This window comes from Bombina bombina, chromosome 3, assembly GCF_027579735.1.
Source record: "Bombina bombina isolate aBomBom1 chromosome 3, aBomBom1.pri, whole genome shotgun sequence".
Lineage (NCBI taxonomy): Eukaryota > Metazoa > Chordata > Amphibia > Anura > Bombinatoridae > Bombina > Bombina bombina.
This window is the reverse complement of record NC_069501.1, coordinates 390,377,953-390,398,414: the sequence shown is the minus strand read 5'-3', so window position 1 is coordinate 390,398,414 and position 20,462 is coordinate 390,377,953. Positions and strand designations below refer to the sequence as shown.

At 38.9% G+C, this 20,462-nt stretch overlaps 1 pseudogene; it reads right to left on the bottom strand.

Annotated features, from left to right (window-relative positions):
- Positions 1-2,389: 2,389 nt before the first annotated feature.
- Positions 2,390-6,400, bottom strand: LOC128651649 (bombinin-like peptides 1; annotated as a pseudogene).
- Between the last annotated feature and the right edge of the window lie 14,062 nt (positions 6,401-20,462).

Sequence of the window (20,462 nt, the reverse complement as noted above, 5' to 3'; positions counted from 1 at the left end):
TCAAATGTAAATTTTGATGAATTAAAGTGCCCCTGTTTTTAATCAAATTTTTAAAAAACGGGCACATTAGCATCAAAATTTACATTCACTTTAAGGAAGTTTACTATGATATCTCATGAGAGTTAAGTTAAATGCAATGAGATCACAGTAAAAGAGTTCATGGCCTCAGCACTGCTGATGCTTATAGGCTGCTGTTTATTTCTTCATTTTTATTTTTTTACCTTTAGCTGGATAGCAGCTGAAGTATAACTTTTTACACAGGACTTACTCTGGTGAGTTGAGGAAATTGTGAGGTAAAATATCTTCCTTTTTTACATAGAGATGTTCAGATGATATTTTGCTGTTAGTTTTTTACAGTTATACTGCATCAGTTTCAAGTGATTTAGCATATGAGTAATTTGTCCCTTTAAGAAATTTAAAATTGAGCAAAAGCTGTGCAAATTGTCAAAAAAATGCCACTCATGTTAGGTATAATTAAGCTTTCAAGAGGTAAAGACGAATTAATGAAATAATGTTAAACTCGTGTTAAAAAACTTAAATAAATGAAATTTGTCCTACATTTTTTCTGTTTTGCAGTATATCTGCTTAATTATCAACATTTTGGTCATGTTTGTTATTCAGATTGTGTATTAATATTAGAGGAACAAGAGTGCATAAGAAAATAGAGTGAATGAAAATAAATAAATATAATGTGTTTTGTATTGTTTAATTAACAGTTATTCCAGGTATCAAATACAACATATAGGGGTCAAACACCTCTATATTGTGCAGGCTTCCATACCTCTCTTCTGTGCAGGTTCCCATACCTCTCTATTGTGCAGGCTCCCATACCTCTCTATTGTGCAGGCTCCCAAACCTCTCTATTGTACAGGCTCCCTTACATCTCTATTGTGCAGGCTCCCATACCTTTCTTCTGTGCAGGCTCCCATACCTCTCTGTTGTGCGGGCTCCCATACTTCTATATTGTGCCGGCTTGTGCAGGCTTCCATACTTCTCTATTGTGCAGGCTCCCATACCTCTCTATTGTGCAGGCTCCCAAACCTTTCTATTGTACAGGCTCCCATACATCTCTATTGTGCAGGCTCCCATACCTCTCTTGTGCAGGCTCCCATACCTCTCTATTGTGCTGGCTCCCATACCTCTCTATTGTGCAGGCTACCATACCTATCTATTGTGCAGGCTCTCATAGCTCTATATTGTGCAGGCTCACATACCTCTCTATTGTGCAGGCTACCATACCTCTCTATTGTGCAGACTCCCATACCTCTCTATTGTGCAGGCTACCATGCCTCTCTATTGTGCAGGCTCCCAAACCTCTCTTTTGTGCAGGCTCCCATACCTCTCTATTGTGCAGGCTCCCATACCTCTCTATTGCGCAGGCTCCAATACCTCTCTATTGTGCAGACTCCCATACCTCTATATTGTGCAGGCTCCCATACCTCTATATTGTGCAGGCATGTGCAGGCTTCCATACCTCTCTATTGTGCAAGCTCCCATACCTCTCTATTGTGCAGGCTCCCATACCTCTATATTGTGCAAGCTTGTGCAGGCTTCCATAACTCTATATTGTGCAGGCTCCCATACCTCTATATTGTGCAGGCTCCCATACCTCTATATTGTGCAGCTTCCATACCTCTATTGTGCAGGCTCCCATACTCTTAAGAGGTCAGGTGGTCGTGGAGCAACCTATGCCTGTAACAGAGGGGAGGGTGTCTTGTATTGGTGAGAGAAAGTTAATCTAAAAAATGATGTTTTCTAGTTCAGTTTTACAATTTCTGCCATGAGCTGTACAAAGTGTGGATAACATTATATATTTATATTAATATATATATATATATATATATATTTAAAATATATATATATATATATATATATATATATATATATATATATGTATATATATATATAATTTAAAGGGACATTAAACCACTTTTTTTTGGGGGGATGGGGTTTGCACAGTAGCCGGTGAAGCCACCTCCCTGAAATTAGTTTTTGCAGGTTGGGATGTCTGTATAATTATTATCTACAAATATTTCCATAGACTTTAATGTGACTTTTGTAGAAAAATCTTTTGATAAACTTTACTAAATAAATGTGATCAAAAACCATGATCAGCAACCATTTTAATGATAGTTTAAAATGATAAAACAATTTTTGCTCATATGATTTTTATTTAATAGCAGAGCAGAGAACATGCAGTTTGTTCAAATAGCTTTTTTGTGTGTTTATTTATGCTTTATTATATGTTATCTGATTAGCATAATTTAAAAAACATTAAAGGGACACTGAACCCAATTTTTTTCTTTCGGGATTCAGATAGAGCATGAAATTTTAAGCAACTTTCTAATTTAATCCTATTATCAAATTTTCTTCATTCTCTTGGTATCTTTATTTGAAATGCAAGAATTTAAATTTAGATGCCGGCACATTTTTGGTGAACAACCTGTGTTGTTCTTGCTGATTGGTGGATAAATTCATCCACCAATAAAAAAGTGCTGTTCAGAATTCTGAACCAACAAAAAAAGCGTAGATGCCTTATTTTTCAAATAAAGATAACAAGAGAACGAAAAAATATTGATAATAGGAGTAAATTAGAAAGTTGCTTAAAACTGCATGCTCTATCTGAATCACAAAAGAAAAAAATTGGGTTCAGTGTCCCTTTAATGAAAGCAAAGTTTTACTAGTTATAATTATCCAATTTCTTTAACTATACCTACAAGTACATTACTAACCAAACATAGCTAAACGCTCTGCATACTGTGTTAGATTGAAGCCTTTGGTTTCTCTTTCAGAAGCTTCCTCTGGATAATCCAAGGAATCTTGATCACACATTACGGCTTCCAGTCTTTTCATCACTTCATGTTCTTCAGCTGTTCTCTTCCCATTCGCGAACTGCTTAGTTATTTCTTACCATAGCATTTCATAATTTTACCAGGTGGGTGACGAAGCATACCTATGATTTTCATCAGTGATTCTCTTTGCCTCTGACTCAGAGACTGTGTTGCGGCTTCCAGTCTTTTCATCACTTCATGTTCTTCAGCTGTTCTCTTCCCATTCGCAAAATGCTCAGCCAATCCTTTAGCCAAGCCTTTTAAAGCTGATTTACCAGCACTTAGGAGGGCTCCTCCTATACCTCTGATTTCCCTCAGTGATTCTTCTTCTAAAACATCCCTCTGACTCAGAGACTGTTCATCATTCTTTACACTAAAAATAAATAAATCCGATTGGTAAACTAATTTTATGACTTTAACAGTTTAAGATTAAACTACTTATTGATTTTTTTTTTAAATATATTTTATTTTCTGAAAGCACAGGTCATCATATTAAGGACAGGTGGTCACATCTGGCACTCTGAGGGCGTTTGTTTGGTCTGTAGTACCAATGAGCAAATAGCAGACATCAGTAATTGCTTAGGCGTGCATATTTGTACCAAATTAGTTTAAGTTTATAACATCTAATTCTCTCTCTCAGTATTACTATTTAGTTCTTGTGTTCAAGAGCAAACACAGCTGGAAGAATTTTATTTATGTGGGCGGGTTCGCTTACTTTTACAAGTTGAAAGTAAAAAGTTAGCGCATGAGCGAAACCTGATATGCACTAACCAAGTGCACTAAACCCGAAGGTAGTTATGAATATTTTACTTCCAATGTTCTTCATATAGAAGAAAAGGTTATTTTTATTCTTAAATATTTATTAATATATATCTAATTATTTTTTCATAAAATATCTATCTCTGTGTATCTATATATCCATATATGTCTATCTCTCTATATATAAGTATATACAATTATAGATATATACAGATAGACATATGTATATATATATATAAAATACAAAGTACATTGTCTACTCTTTGAAGAACATTGGAATGTAAAATATTTACAGTAAATAAAAGTAAAACACATTGTAAAACATCAAAATTGATTAAAAATGATTTTTAAAGTTTTAAGGCATGTGAGTGGAATGGGATCCAATGATATATGTATAGACATGTATTTATGTGTTTATATGTCTATATATGTCTGTAAATACATATATACACGTATAAATACTAAAGTACATCTGTTAACACAAATATACATATAAATGAATATATACTGTATATATATATATATATATATATATATATATATATATATATATATATATATACAGGGAGTGCAGAATTATTAGGCAAATGAGTATTTTGACCACATCATCCTCTTTATGCATGTTGTCTTACTCCAAGCTATATAGGCTCGAAAGCCTACTACCAATTAAGCATATTAGGTGATGTGCATCTCTGTAATGAGAAGGCGTGTGGTCTAATGACATCAACACCCTATATCAGGTGTGCATAATTATTAGGCAACTTCCTTTCCTTTGGCAAAATGGGTCAAAAGAAGGACTTGACAGGCTCAGAAAAGTAAAAAATAGTGAGATATCTTGCAGAAGGATGCAGCACTCTTAAAATTGCAAAGCTTCTGAAGCGTGATCATCGAACAATCAAGCGTTTCATTCAAAATAGTCAACAGGGTCGCAAGAAGCGTGTGGAAAAACCAAGGCGCAAAATAACTGCCCATGAACTGAGAAAAGTTAAGCGTGCAGCTGCCAAGATGCCACTTGCCACCAGTTTGGCCATATTTCAGAGCTGCAACATCACTGGAGTGCCCAAAAGCACAAGGTGTGCAATACTCAGAGACATGGCCAAGGTAAGAAAGGCTGAAAGACGACCACCACTGAACAAGACACACAAGCTGAAAAAGTCAAGACTGGGCCAAGAAATATCTCAAGACTGATTTTTCTAAGGTTTTATGGACTGATGAAATGAGAGTGAGTATTGATGGGCCAGATGGATGGGCCCGTGGCTGGATTGGTAAAGGGCAGAGAGCTCCAGTCCGACTCAGACGCCAGCAAGGTGGAGGTGGAGTACTGGTTTGGGCTGGTATCATCAAAGATGAGCTTGTGGGGCCTTTTCGGGTTGAGGATGGAGTCAAGCTCAACTCCCAGTCCTACTGCCAGTTTCTGGAAGACACCTTCTTCAAGCAGTGGTACAGGAAGAAGTCTGCATCCTTCAAGAAAAACATGATTTTCATGCAGGACAATGCTCCATCACACGCGTCCAAGTACTCCACAGCGTGGCTGGCAAGAAAGGGTATAAAAGAAGAAAATCTAATGACATGGCCTCCTTGTTCACCTGATCTGAACCCCATTGAGAACCTGTGGTCCATCATCAAATGTGAGATTTACAAGGAGGGAAAACAGTACACCTCTCTGAACAGTGTCTGGGAGGCTGTGGTTGATGCTGCACGCAATGTTGATGGTGAACAGATCAAAACACTGACAGAATCCATGGATGGCAGGCTTTTGAGTGTCCTTGCAAAGAAAGGTGGCTATATTGGTCACTGATTTGTTTTTGTTTTGTTTTTGAATGTCAGAAATGTATATTTGTGAATGTTGAGATGTTATATTGGTTTCACTGGTAAAAATAAATCATTGAAATGGGTATATATTTGTTTTTTGTTAAGTTGCCTAATAATTATGCACAGTAATAGTCACCTGCACACACAGATATCCCCCTAAAATAGCTAAAACTAAAAACAAACTAAAAACTACTTCCAAAAATATTCAGCTTTGATATTAATGAGTTTTTTGGGTTCATGGTTGTTGTTCAATAATAAAATTAATCCTCAAAAATACAACTTGCCTAATAATTCTGCACTCCCTGTATATATATATATATATATATATATATATATATATAGAGAGAGAGAGAGAGAGAGAGAGAGAGAGAGAGAGAGAGAGAGAGAGAGAGAGAGAGAGAGATGTAAGTTTATTTATCTTTATGTTAATTATTTTTATTTCATAGTGTTATGAGTGTAAATGTACTTTTAAATGTAATTTTTATGTGTTTTGGACAAATTTTAGACAAGGATAACTTAATTCTGTAAATTCAATTCATAAAACAATTTACCTGTATATCCCACTTCTGGTTTAAAACAAGATAACAGTTTTGTAATGTGCTGTATTCTGTTTTAAAATATGGAAATAAAATGTATCTTTCAGTTTAACTCCCTTGTTCAAATTACCTTTATTTCTTCTTCCTTTTAATATCTTACACAATTGTCTGTGCTCACATATAATGTAATGTGTATATGTACTGAAGGGAAAATGGAAGCAGAAAGCACTTTACTGCAACCAATTTTTTGAAAGCTTTATGTCACAAAATTATTACCACATATGGAAATATGACCATTGCATTTTTAAAAACTCTTGAATATTTAGTAGTTTCTCTGAAATAAAATATTCAAATCTAAAAAACATGAGTTTTGATAGTTCTATCCTTGTTTATTTATTTTTACCTTCGTGCATATGTAGATGCTATTAAAAAGGACACTGCAACTATGTACTTAAAATTCATCTTTACCTGTTAAAAGTAAAGAAAAAAAGAACAATTAGAACCACATCAAACATTTACCAAATGTATTGACTTAAATCTTATTAAAGAAACATTAAAAAAGATACATTACAGTAAAAATTAAACTATCATGATTCAGATAGAGCATTTCCATTTTACTGTGTTTGCTTTGTTCACTTGGTATTCATTGTTGAAAAGCTTGTCTAAGTATGCTCAGGACTGGGGCTAGCTGCTGATTGGTTGCTGCACAAATATGGCTGTTGTCATTGGCTTACCGATCTGTTCAACTAGTTCCCAGTAGTGCATTGCTACTCTTTCAATAAAGGATACCAATAAAATAAAGCAAAATTTATATTAGAAGTAAATTGCAAAGATGTTTAAAAATGCATGAAATTAGGGGTTTCATGTCTCTTTCATTAAATAGCGTAAGGTTTATTTTTGGATTACTTACAACCAGACAGAACAGAGACATTAAAAATGAAATGATAATATGCTTAACTATGTGTAGATTATAGAATTCCATAGAACATGTCAGTATTAATTTATAGATATAGATTATGTTCTGTCATGTACAACTACAAGATTACTAATATCCCTTATTGCAAATTATTTTCATGATTACACCACAAAGCCTTATAATGTTTAGTATTCAGTGTAATGTTATAAATAAGCATCTGATTAATTTAATTGTTATTAATATTGTGTTGTTTCTTTACTCTGGTGCCATAAAAAAGTGAGTTACCAGTATTAAAAATCTATACTAAATGTAAAATAAAGGTCACTCTAATAAGAAGTATAAATAAAATTGTTACAAATATATAAGTATAAGATATAACATTTGCTTACCAGGATCTCAGGATATTGTTATAGGTTATCAGATATCTTGATGTGATGGTCTCTTAGGTGTGAAGGATTTACACCTTTTATATCTGTGTCTACTTAGTAATATATATTCAAATTAGCCTGAACAAATTTTATAATAATATTGTAAATTAATATTTGTGTTAAATGATTTCAGCAAAGTCATTCACTTTATAAAAGCAAATAATAGCATCACCTTAATTAAAGCCAAATATTACAGTTTCATAGTTTAATTATATAACATGATGTAACAACTGACTATGATTTGTTTTATATATTTGTATTGCAAAGTGTGTATGATTAGTTAGCTTGTGTTTGTACATATGTGTTTCAGTGTGTGTCTTTAACTGTGTGTGTATTAAAGACAGAAAACCCGATTTATAGATAAATAGACAGATAATTAGAAAGATAGATATATAGATAGATGAAAGATAGATAAATTAGACAGATGATCATTGCATGAATCAACTTTAGTAGAACAAAGTCCTTTACATTAAAATCTGACATATAAAGAATAAAATGTTGATTTATAAGTGTTTTAAAAGGAATTTCTTGAATATGATTCTTGTTATAATACATACTTCCTAATATCAATCTTTTTATTTTTCGTTCTTTTGCCATCAATTAAATATTGAAAAGTCCTTCTAATCATGGAGATTCTCTACATAGAATATATATACACACCGAAAATGACATAACATATTAGGGATCTGAATCAATTAGTGTTAATGCATTAGGTAAATTGAAATTTGAATCAGTTGGTAGTGGTTTTAGAGATTAGATAAGCAGTAGTGGTTAGTGTTAAGTGGAACTTCTAATGCAAAATGACATACTCAAATTTGTAAGAACATGTCATTTTTAAGTTATTGACAATAGATTACTTTGGTCTAGATTACAAGTGGAGTGTGAACAATATTAGAACTATTAAGCGATAACACTTCACAATTTAAATCAATAGTGCTTCTATTTTGTTATCCTATTACAAAATGAAATTAAAAGATTATTGCTCAAGCAGAAGCCTGAGGTACACTGAAATCTGTAGGTTAAATAGTACGGCTGTGATATGTCCCTTTCTCCATAAACTTCTATGGGGCGTAATACATAAGTAGGGTGACCATATTGCAGCTTTACACTGAGATCTGTAGGTCAAATAGTACGGCTGTGATATGTCCCTTTCTCCATAAACTTCTGTGGGGCGTAATACATAAGTAGGATGACCATATTGCAGCTTTACGCTGAGATCTGTAGGTCAAATAGTACAGCTGTGATATGTCCCTTTCTCCATAAACTTCTATGGGGCGTAATACATAAGTAGAATGACCATATTGCAGCTTTACGCTGAGATCTGTAGGTCAAATAGTATGGCTGTTATATGTCCCTTTCTCCATAAACTTCTATGGGGCATAATACATAAGTAGGATGCCATATTGCAGCTTTAAAAAGGACAACTTATGAAAAATATATATGTCAGGGCTGTTTAAAGATATGTTTTGAATAACGTTTCATTATAAGAACCCTGACATATATATTTTACATATGTGTCCCTTTTTAAAGTGGCAATATGGCCACCCCATACATAACCCTGTTTTGACTTTCTGTCACATAGTAATCTGAACATGTGTTAGGCCAAGTGCACTAAAGCGAATGCGCATGAAGAAATAATTAAAATATATATACATATATAAGAAGACTGAAGAGAGCACTCACCATTAGTGATGTCGCAAACCTAAAATTTTGCGTTCGCGAACGGCGAACACAAACTTCCGCAAAAGTTTGCGAACCGGCGAACCACCATAGACTTCAATAGGCAGGCGAATTTTAAAACCCACAGGGACTCTTTCTGGCCACAAAAGTGATGGAAAAGTTGTTTCAAGGGGACTAACACCTGGACTGTGGTATGCCGGAGGGGGATCCATGGCAAACTCCCATGGAAAATTACATAGTTGATGCAGAGTCTGGTTTTAATGCATAAAGGGCATAAATCACCTAACATTCCTAAATTGTTTGGAATAAAGTGCTTTAAAACATCAGGTATGATGTTGTATCGTTCAGGTAGTGTAAGGCTTTTTTTTTTTTTAAATGTACACTACTGTTTTAGCAGATATGACTTGCACTGGTGTGACACTGTGCCCTGGCAAGACCTGGAACGCACACGTGTGAGGGAAACTGACTGCTATTATTTCACAGTAAAAAAAGGTTTGTTTTTTTAAATGTATGTACACTACTGTTTTAGTAGATATGACTTGCACTGGTGTGATACTGTGCCCTGGCAGAACCTGAAGCGCACACGTGTGAGGGAAACTGACTGCTATTATTTCACAATAAAAAAGGTTGTTTTTTTTTAAATCTATGTGCACTACTGTTTTAGTAGATATGACTTGCACTGGTGTGACACTGTGCCCTGGCAGGACCTGGAATGCACACGTGTGAAGGAAACTGACTGCTATTATTTCACATTAAAAAAGGTTTTTGTTTTTTTAAATGTACACTACTCTGTTTTAGCAGATATGACTTGCACTGGTGTCACACTGTGCCCTGGCAGGACCTGAAACGCACACGTGTGAAGGAAACTGACTGCTATTATTTCAAATTAAAAAAAGGTTTTTTGTTTTTTTTTTAAATGTACACTACTGTTTTAGCAGATATGACTTGCACTGGTGTGATACTGTGCCCTGGCAGAACCTGAAGCGCACACGTGTGAGGGAAACTGACTGCTATTATTTCACAATAAAAAAGGTTTTTGTTTTTTTAAATCTATGTGCACTACTGTTTTAGTAGATATGACTTGCACTGGTGTCACACTGTGCCCTGGCAGGACCTGAAACGCACACGTGTGAAGGAAACTGACTGCTATTATTTCAAATTAAAAAAAGTTTTTTTTTTTTTTTAAATGTACACTACTGTTTTAGCAGATATGACTTGCACTGGTGTCACACTGTGCCCTGGCAGAACCTGAAACGCACACGTGTGAAGGAAACTGACTGCTATTATTTCAAATTTAAAAAAGGTTTTTTTTTTGTTTTTTTTAAATGTACACTACTGTTTTAATTGAAATAAATTTTTATTAGTTTTCTGTTGGACACAATACATAGTACATCAAGTGTATATAGAGAAGTCAAAGTATACAAACATGACCAGGGTACATATCCTGAAGATCTTTTAAAGAAATCAAACCAGCTCCTCCCTTGTTGTCCAACCTCTTAAGACAAAATATTAACTTCAAAACTCTTAAAACCAACTAACGACCCCCCTCCCTCTTCCCCCCCAGGTGTTTCCAAGATCTGAAACTAGAATCAGGTAGATTTTATATTCCTGTATCCAAAGAGTACTAAATATATTAACTCGAGAAAGGTATAAACGTATATGGGTGTCAGGTGAGCCTCGAGGTCTGCCTCCCCCCTCCCTTGCCCCCTAGAGATAGTTATCCTTTCTCAATACCCAGTAAAACCATACCTTCTGGAACTGCTCGACAGAACCCTGAGCCCAAGCTGCCAACTCCGACATTACGTAGGTGTCCTTTATTTTTTCTACCACTTCTCCCCAGCTAGGTGCCCCCACTTTCCAATGTCTAGCTATGCAGATTCGTAAACATGTACTTAGGGTTTTGATAAATTTATTAGTCGCTGAGTTGAACGGTTCTACCTTTTCGTTCAGAAGCGCTTGGGTCATCGTTAAAGTAATGTTTTCGTCTAATATGTTGCTAACTAATTCCGAGAGCCTCACCCACAGTGGTAGCACTTTTGTGCAGTCCCACCACATGTGCTTATATGTCCCTCTTTCCCTGCACCCTCTGTAGCAAGTCCCTGCATTTCCTAAGTTATTGTGTGCTGTCCGCTCGGGTGTAAGATACCATCTGAAAGCTACTTTCAAACAGTTTTCCTTCATATCTGCACTCACCAGTCCTGTACCGGCTTCTAGAAGAATACCCTCCCAAACCCCCTTTTCTTTTATCTCTCCTACATATCTCTCCCATCTCTCCATCAGGGGAGACTTAGATGTAGTTTTATTCCTCTGAAGTAGTATATATACCTGCGAGATCACATGTTTCCCTCTTGAGGGAGTGCTACAGATCTTTTCCATTAGGGTCAAGGGTTGGCTAGATCTCCCTGACATATACTTCGTAATAGCCGACGAAATCTGCAGGTAGAGAAACCAATGCAGTTTGTATGGTTGAATTCTATCCTTAATCTGATCAAATGTTAGTATTATGTTTTTATCTACAAAATCCGCCACCCTGTATAATCCCTTGTTTTCCCATTTCCCCACTGTCTTCCTAAGGTCTCTGGGCAACAAAAATTTCAAGGGCATCAGTAAGGAATGGGGAGGGTACAGTCCCAGAGCATTAGTTAGCTTCTGCCATAAGTGTATTGTCTCTCCCGTAACCGGGGATCTATATGTAAGTGTTTTGGTTTTCAATGTGGGATCCCACAGTATCTCAGCTGGATTGTCACACCCAGCAATATCCGCCTCTATACGTGGCCATGCAATGTCTTTTAAGTTTTTCTCTAAGATGATAGATTGTGCCAGCCTAGATGCATGATAGTACTCTACCAGATTCGGAACTCCCACTCCTCCTACTTGTCTGTGTTGTTTTAACACCTGTGCTGCTATTCTTGCTTTCCCATCCCCTCTCAAGAATCGGAATAAGTCCGCCTGTAAGGCTTGTAAATCCGCTAAGGGTACTGCGATTGGCAAAGCCCTAAATAGATACATGATCCTGGGTAGGACATTCATTTTTATAGCCGACAGTTTCCCATACCACAAGAACCTGCCTTTCTTCCAGTTATTGAGGTCTTTCCTGATAGCTTTATAGAGGGGTATATAGTTCAGTTTGTACAAGTCTGAAAAATTACCATTTAGCTTCACTCCCAAAAAGGTTATATGTACCTTTGCCCAAGTAATATTAAAATTTAATTCCACTGTTTTTTTTGTATGGGGGGGGGGGGAGGGCAATCGGCAGGGCCTCGCACTTTTCCAAATTAACCTTATACCCCGAAATCTCTGAAAATTGTCTCAAAATGTTATATAGGTGGGGTAGTGAGATCAGTGGCCTAGTCAGTGTCAATAGGACATCGTCCGCGAACAACGATAGCTTATATTCCCTCCCCGCCAACCGCACCCCCGTCACCTCCGTCGACTGTCTAATGAATGCTGCCAGTGGTTCGATGCATATGGCAAACAGTAGTGGAGACAGCGGGCACCCCTGACGAGTTCCATTCATGATGTCTATCGACCTCGAGACGTATCCCGCCGCCCCCACCACTGCCGTAGGCTTTGAGTATATAGACTGGAGGGCCTTTATAAAACCTCATTTAAAACCAAGTTTATCCAGTACCCTAAACATAAAGTTCCAATCCACCCTATCAAACGCCTTTTCTGCGTCAAGTGATAGTAATAAGGCTGGCGTCTTAGTGTTTGCTAAATAATCTACTAGGGATACGGTTCTCCTCACATTGTCCGGGGCCTCCCGTTCCACAACAAACCCTACTTGATCTTGATGGACTAAAGAGGGAAGAATCAATTTCAATCTGTTTGCAATAATTTTAGTGAAGATCTTAAGATCCGTATTTATTAGTGAAATAGGTCTGTAGTTTTTGCAAAATTTCAAATTCTTCCCTATTTTGGGTATAACCACAATCTTAGCTTGGAGCATTTCCTTAGGTATCTCCCCCCCTTCCAGGATCCCATTACAGAATGTTAGTAAATGGGGCAACAGTTCTTTCCCAAAAAGTTTGTAATATTCCCCTATGAAACCATCTGGGCCTGCAGCTTTCCCTTACTTTAGGTTTTTGATTACCGATAGTATTTCTATGGCCGAAATTTTAGCATTAAGTTGTGTCAGGTCTGAATCCTGAATTGTCTGTAAATTCGCTTGCCGCAAAAAGTCATCTGTCTGTTTAGATAGGTCCCTTGAAGGTACCTTTTTCCCATCATACAAGTCCTCATAATATTGGGCAAAAGTTTCAGTTATCTCCTGGGGGTCAGAAGTGGGAGTTCCGTTAAGCCTCTGTATAGAGGGTATAGCAAAGAATTTAGTTATTTCCCTTAATTTAAATGCCAAATACTTATCCGGCTTATTCGCATAGATATAGTAATGTGCTTTCAGCTTCAAGGCCGCACGGATGGAAAATTAGTTTAATATCTTAGACAACTCCTGTCTTTTAGATTGAAGGGTCCTATATACCTTTACTGATAGAGTGCGTCTATGCTCTTTCTCCAAATTCTCAACCACTCCCTGAATGGTATTCACTAAAAGTGTAGATTTTTTTGTCAGAATCGATTTCTCTTTAATGAGTAGACCCCTTAAGTAAGGTTTGTGTGCTGCCCATGTGACCAATGGATTACTAGTGGACCCCACATTAAGTAGCCAGTATTCCTTCAATGCTTTGAGTATTCTCTCATGTATCTCTGGGTTCCTAAGGAGTGTGGGGTGGTATGACCACGATCTTTGTCGTGAAAAGTTTAGTAGGCCCAAGAGGTCTAGGATCACCAAAGAATGATCTGACCAAACACACGGCTGTGTGCTTGATGCAACTAAATTAGGGGTCAATATTTGGCTCACGTATATATAATCTAAGGTGGAATACGTTTGGTGTGCAGGCGAGTAATATGTATGGTCATGCTTGGAGTTACCCACTGCCGTCCAAGAGTCTATGAGATTGTGTGCTTCTAGCGATTCCCTAATGGACTTAACAATGGCGTTGTGTCTATGTTGTTTACTCGTTGTCCCTGATGAGCCCCCACCCGAATAGGGGACCATGGAAACATTGAAATCCTCGGCTAAAAGAATTCTATCCCGCGACCATTGAGTGAGATGGTGTGATATCTGCCGGAAAAAGGCATTCTGTGTTTCATTAGGTGCGTAGATGTTACACAAAGTGATTTTGGAGTTCTGAATTGTACCCTGAACGATCACATATCTGCCTTCCCTGTCCCTAGTGACCTTTTCGAGTATGAAATCTAGTGATTTATGTAGTAAGATTGTTACCCCCCTTTTCTTTGAGTCCGTTGTGGAGTGAAAGTGTTGGGGGAATTGATGGGACCAGTATTTTGGGATTGTCTGGGGGATGAAGTGAGTCTCTTGAAGGAAAATGATGTTTGGTTTTAGTTTTAAATAGTGTGTCATGGCCGTGCGTCTTTTAATGTCTGTGTTAAGCCCCCTCACATTGTGGGATATTAATCTCAAGTTATGCGACATCGATATTATCCTGTTTGCTTATCACCATTCCCCATATAACTATTAATCTCCAGGGCCTCCCAGTGTGATAAAGGGCCCCTCCTACCTTCCCAACCTCCTTCCCCTGTTTCACCTTCACCCTTCTCTTCCTTTCTCGTTTTACCCTTAGATACCCATAAGGAAACACCTGGTTGAGAAAAAAAACACATTAAAAAACAATGAAAAACAAAAACATGAACATAAACATTTTTGGTCCACTTAGGACTCCACCACATCATGAATTTAAGTGCAGTTATATAAATATTTTAGTTATTATGGCAAGATAGAAACCGGAATGTGATAAAACAAACCAAAGTAAAAAGAGGTCTTGCACTATCCACTTCTCACTTTGCCCTACCCAGAGCAGCTAAATGTTTTAAAAATAATTCAAACCCTCTCAACTAGGACCCTAAAGACCGCTCCATTTTAACAATAACTGTAAATGCTATGTGACATTACTTCATTTTTGTCATTTTTTGGCTCCATATTCAGGGCCCCTAAGGACACTCATCCCCCAACCCTCCAACAGTAAGTCATAAACTTTCCCACACAAGGTAACAAAATGAAAGAAAGAAGAGAGAAGGAAGAGAAAAAAAACCCAAAAGAACAAAAGAAGGGGGAGAGCAGGAAACAAACACAACAATGTTATACTCATCTGTCCATTATCCAGTCTCATAATGTACTTTGGACAGTCCCAGAGATTCCCCCCCCCCCTCACTTGGGGTATACCCAAACAGGGAAGAAACTATTTTTAACTTCAGAGATTACCAATGCAACCTATGAATGTCAAGTCTTTCGTTTCTTCTCCGGTATCTTGGTCCATTGCTTCTGCCGGATTCTGCTTCCCTGAGTAGGCTGTATTGAAGATTCCCCCTGTTGAACCAGAGCCGGAGGCTCCATCTTCATTCTGCGGCATGCTTCTGAGATATCTTGGGGATCTTTAATGAAAAATGTCTTATTTTCCCACGTAATGTGGAGGGCAAAAGGGAATCCCCATCTATAAGGGATCTGGTTTTTCCTTAGTAAAGAAGTTAGAGGCCGTAGAGAGCTTCTTCTCTGTAATGTCCTCAAGCAAAGGTCCTGAAAGAACTGAATGACATTGCCTTGATATTTGAATGTGGGATTCTTCCTTGCCGCCGCAAGAATTTCCTCCTTTTCTTGAAAACGTAGCATCTTTATAATGACATCTCTGGGAGGTTCTTCCCCCCTAGGTTTAGGCCTGAGTGCCCGGTGTGCCCTTTCCATCTGAAATTTCTCTTCTCCAACGGAACCAGTAATGGCACGGAACAGGTTAAGTAGATATGAATTCAGTTCCTTAGGCCCAATTGATTCTGGGACTCCTTTTATTCGTAAATTAGACCTGCGATTTTCTAGATCTTCCAGCTTGTCGTATATATCTTCTATGTCCGCTTGCTGGGCGTTGACTCTTTCTGTTACTTCATTTAGGCCTTCCACCATAGAATCCCCACTCTCTTCCAGGGTGTTTACTCTTGATCCCAACTCTACCACTTCCTGTTTCAGGTCTACTATACTGTTGGTAACAGAATTTTGTAAACTTTCCATCTTTTCCAGGAGCTTTTCAAAATTAGCATTGATATCCTGCTTTGAGACCAGGTGGTCTAGATCAGCTATTGTTATAGGCCTTGCAACCCCTGCTCCTTCTATAGATTGGTCATCCAAATCCCTCTCTTCATCAGATTGTTGTGCTTGGATGTCAGAGGATTTATCCCCCCTTGTAGGTTTAAAAAAAGAGACTGGATGCCGAGTGTTTATTCAGTGGGGTCGCCTTAGTGTTCTTTCTAGCTGCCATTGTAGTGTATCACTGGTATGTAGATAGTGGGTGGGTGGTCTATCTGCTCACAGTATTGCCTATGCTTCTCCCCTCTCCTCCTCCCATCAGAACCGAGGGAACAAGTATAGTGTAAGTAAGCCCCTTTAATATATAGGTTATGCCTGCATGTCTGGGGCGTTGCTTATGATAGGTAGAGGGAGGTTTCTGCTTATTTAAATTGTGCTATTTCACATTGACCAGCAAATGCAGGCCTCTGTATTTATTTTAATATTCCATGGCCTCCACCACCTTCATTTCAGCTCTTGAAATTATAAAGAGATTTCCCCAAATCCTTCCTTGTGGAGCTCCTCATAGAATCTCCTGGATTGAGTGTCTCATAGCTCTCCTGGGGCAGGGCTAGGCCAGTTTAACAACTATGGTCTCAAAAGTTCTGCTAAAGGAGCTGCAGCAGACTGGATCCGCAATAAAGTTCACTGTCTCCCCTCTACTGCTGTGCTCATTCTTCACATCCCCATCACATTTCTAAATTCAAGACTGCAGACATCCCTACTAGGCAGATGTAAAGTGACTGAGCCGTTAATGTCTGTTATCTGTGCCGTAGCTTAGGAGCTGCAACCGGTGCCCCCTCTGTCACTATCTTCCTACCGCCTTCTGCGGTTTATTTGCCCCTCTCACACAATCAATTGGCCCCTCTGTAGCTGTTTGCTCCCTTTCACCAACCTTAACTTCAGGGCTCTCCTATCATTGCGGCCGCCACTCGATAAGATGCTGCCACGTGGGTTGCGGCAATGGCGCCCGGCCATCTCTGTATGGCCTCCTCTGAGACTCCGCTCCCTGACTGAGATATATGTGAACCGGGGCTTACAGGTAGTTGCCCACGGGTGCTGCAACTCTTGCTGTTACATATTCTTTGTATTTTGCGCCTCTGACGCCTTATCCTTGCCTTCAGACCGGTTATCCTGCACGGAGCTTTCCTCTCAAGCAGCCATTCTCTTGCTGCTCCAGACTCCGCCCCCGTACACTACTGTTTTAGCAGATATGACTTGCACTGGTGTCACACTGTGCCCTGGCAGGACCTGAAACACACACGTGTGAAGGAAACTGACTGCTATTATTTCAAATTAAAAAAGGTTGTTGTTTTTTTTTAAATATACACTACTGTTACACCAGATATGAGTGGTGGCACTGGGCAAGTGGGCACAGTATACGCTGTGAGCCTGAGCTGGCAGGCAGGCTGCAATTAGATTACACAGGGAAAAAAAAAAAAGCAGACTGATGTTCTAGCCCTAAAAAGGGCTTTTTGGGGTGCTGTCCTTACAGCAGAGATCAGATGAGTCCTTCAGGACTGTAGTGGACACTGAATACACTAGCCTAGCTATCGATTTCCCTATTAAATCAGCAGCAGCTACACTGTCCCTCCTCTCACTAAGAATGCAGGCTCCGAATGAATCTAAAATGGATGCTGTCCAGGAGGTGGGAGGGTCTGGGAGGGAGTGTCTGCTGCTGATTGGCTGGAATGTGTCTTGTGACTGTGAGCTACAGGGTCAAAGTTTACTCAATGATGACGAATAGGGGGCGGATCGAACATTCGCAGCAGAACTGTTTGCAACATCACTACTCACCGTGAAAAAAGTGTTTTATTTCAACATAGTGAACGTTATCAGGGAATAACACCGTCATCAGACAAGTGAAAAACAACAATCATTAATGCACGTACCAAAAGGTACTATTTATGCAGCAGGAAGTTTCCACACCACCAACTCCCACAAGTGCACGCCAACCCGAAACCGGAAGTGGTCATGAGTGACGCCATCACGTCAGCCCCGGCGGCGTGCAAGGCAACTGCTGAGGGCAAAGTAAACAATCATGGTTGCTATGGTAATATCAAGTGATACAAACGGATAAAAACAGTTACATTTGTGTATGTAAATAGTGCATACTATGTGTCTCTTATTAACCCCTTAACGACCAAGGACGTACGCCACACATCCTCAAAAAAAATACAGTTAATGACCGAGGACGTGTGGCGTACGTCCTTGGTCTGGAAAGCAGCTGGAAGCGATCCTGCTCGCTTCCAGCTGCTTTCCGGTTATTGCAGTGATGCCTCGATATGGAGGCATCCTGCAATAACCCCCCCTTGGCCATCCAATGCAGAGAGAGCCACTCTGTGGCCCTCTCTGCACCGGACATCGATGGCCGGTATCGTTGGTGGGTGGGAGCTTACGTGGGAGGCGGGTGGGCGGCCATCGGTGCTCTGTGTGAAGTGGAGGGGGCGGGATCTACGGGGGCGGGATCTACGGGGGCGCGCACGGGAGCGCGCGCGTGCATGGGGGGTGGCGGGCGGGCGCGTGCACGGGGCGGGAGCGGGTGGGAACCGCTACACTACAGAAAAAAAATAAGTTAAAAGCAAAAAAAAAATAATAAATCTAAATATTAAAAATTTAATCTAAGGGACCTGGAAGGGGTTGGGGGTTGGTCTTGGTGGGGGGGAAAGCAACACTAAAGAAAAGGGCATTTTTTATAACAAAAGGCACATTTTTTTACAAAACTGGGTACTGGCAGAAAGCTGCCAGTACCCAAGATGGCGCCCATTAAGGCAGAGGGGAAGGGTTAGAGAGCTGTTTGGTGGGGGATCAGTGAGGTTGGGGTCTAAGGGGGGATCCTACACATCAGCATATGTAAATATGCTTCTTCTTTTTTTTTAAAAAAAGGGCCAAATACCTTTTATTTTAGTACTGGCAGAGTTTCTGCCAGTACTTAAGATGGCGGGGACAATTGTGGGGTGGGGGAGGGAAGAGAGCTGTTTGGGAGGGATCAGGGGGTCTGATGTTTCAGGTGGGAGGCTGAGCTCTACACTAAAGCTAAAATTAACCCTGCAAGCTCCCTACAAGCTACATAATTAACCCCTTCACTGCTAGCCATAATACACGTGTGATGCGCAGCGGCATTTAGAGGCCTTCTAATTACCAAAAAGCAATGCCAAAGCCATATATGTCTGCAATTTCTGAACAAAGGGGATCCCAGAGAAGCATTTACAATCATTTGTGCCATAATTGCACAAGCTGTTTGTAAATAATTTCAGTGAGAAACCTAAAATTGAGAAAAAATTTACGTTTTTTTTAATTTGATCGCATTTGGCGGTGAAATGGTGGCATGAAATATACCAAAATTGGCCTAGATCAATACTTGGGGTTGTCTACTACACTACACTAAAGCTAAAATTATCCCTAAAAGCTCCCTACATGCTCCATAATTAACCCCTTCACTGCTGGGCATAATACACATGTAGTGCGCAGTGGCATTTAGCAGCCTTCTAATTACTAAAAAGCAAAGCCAAAGCCATATAAGTCTGCTACTTCTGAACAAAGGGGATCCCAGAGAAGAATTTACAACCATTTATGCCATAATTTCACAAGCTGTTTGTAAATAATTTAAGTTAGAAACCAAAAGTTTGTGAAAAAATTTGTGAAAAGTGAACGATTTTTTGTATTTGATTGCATTTGGCGGTGAAATGGTGGCAGGAAATATACCAAAATGGGCCTAGATTAATACTTTGGGTTGTCTACTAAAAAAAAATATATACATGTCAATGGATATTCAGAGATTCCTGAAAGATATCAGTGTTCTAATGTAACTAGCGCTAATTTTGAAAATAAATGGTTTGGAAATAGCAAAGTGCTACTTGTATTTATGGCCCTATAGTTTACAAAAAAGCAATAAAATAAAATACTCCTGCAATGAGAGGCAAAGTGGAACTCTCTCTCCCTCTCTTTCTCTTCCCCCCCCCCCTCTCTCTCTCTCTCTCTCTCTCTCTCTTTCTTCCTCTCTTGTTCTCTCTATTTTCTGTCTCTCCTTTTTTCTCTTTCCCTTTTTTCTCTTTCTCTCTCTTTCTCTTTCACTCTCTCTTGTTCTCTCTCTCTCTTTTTTCTCTCTCTCTTTCCCTCTCTCTCTCTTTCTCGCTTCACACACATACTCCTCTCACAAGCACACTTCTCTCTCTTACACACTCCTCTCACACACAAGCACATTTCTCTCTCACACACACTCCTCTCACACACACACTTCTCTTTCTTACATACTCCTCTCACACACAAGCACCTCTCAATCTCTGTCTTTCTTTCTCTTTCTCTCTCTCTCTTTCTCTGTATCTCTCTCTCTTTCTCTCTAGCTTTCTCTTTCTCTCTCTCTCTCTCTCT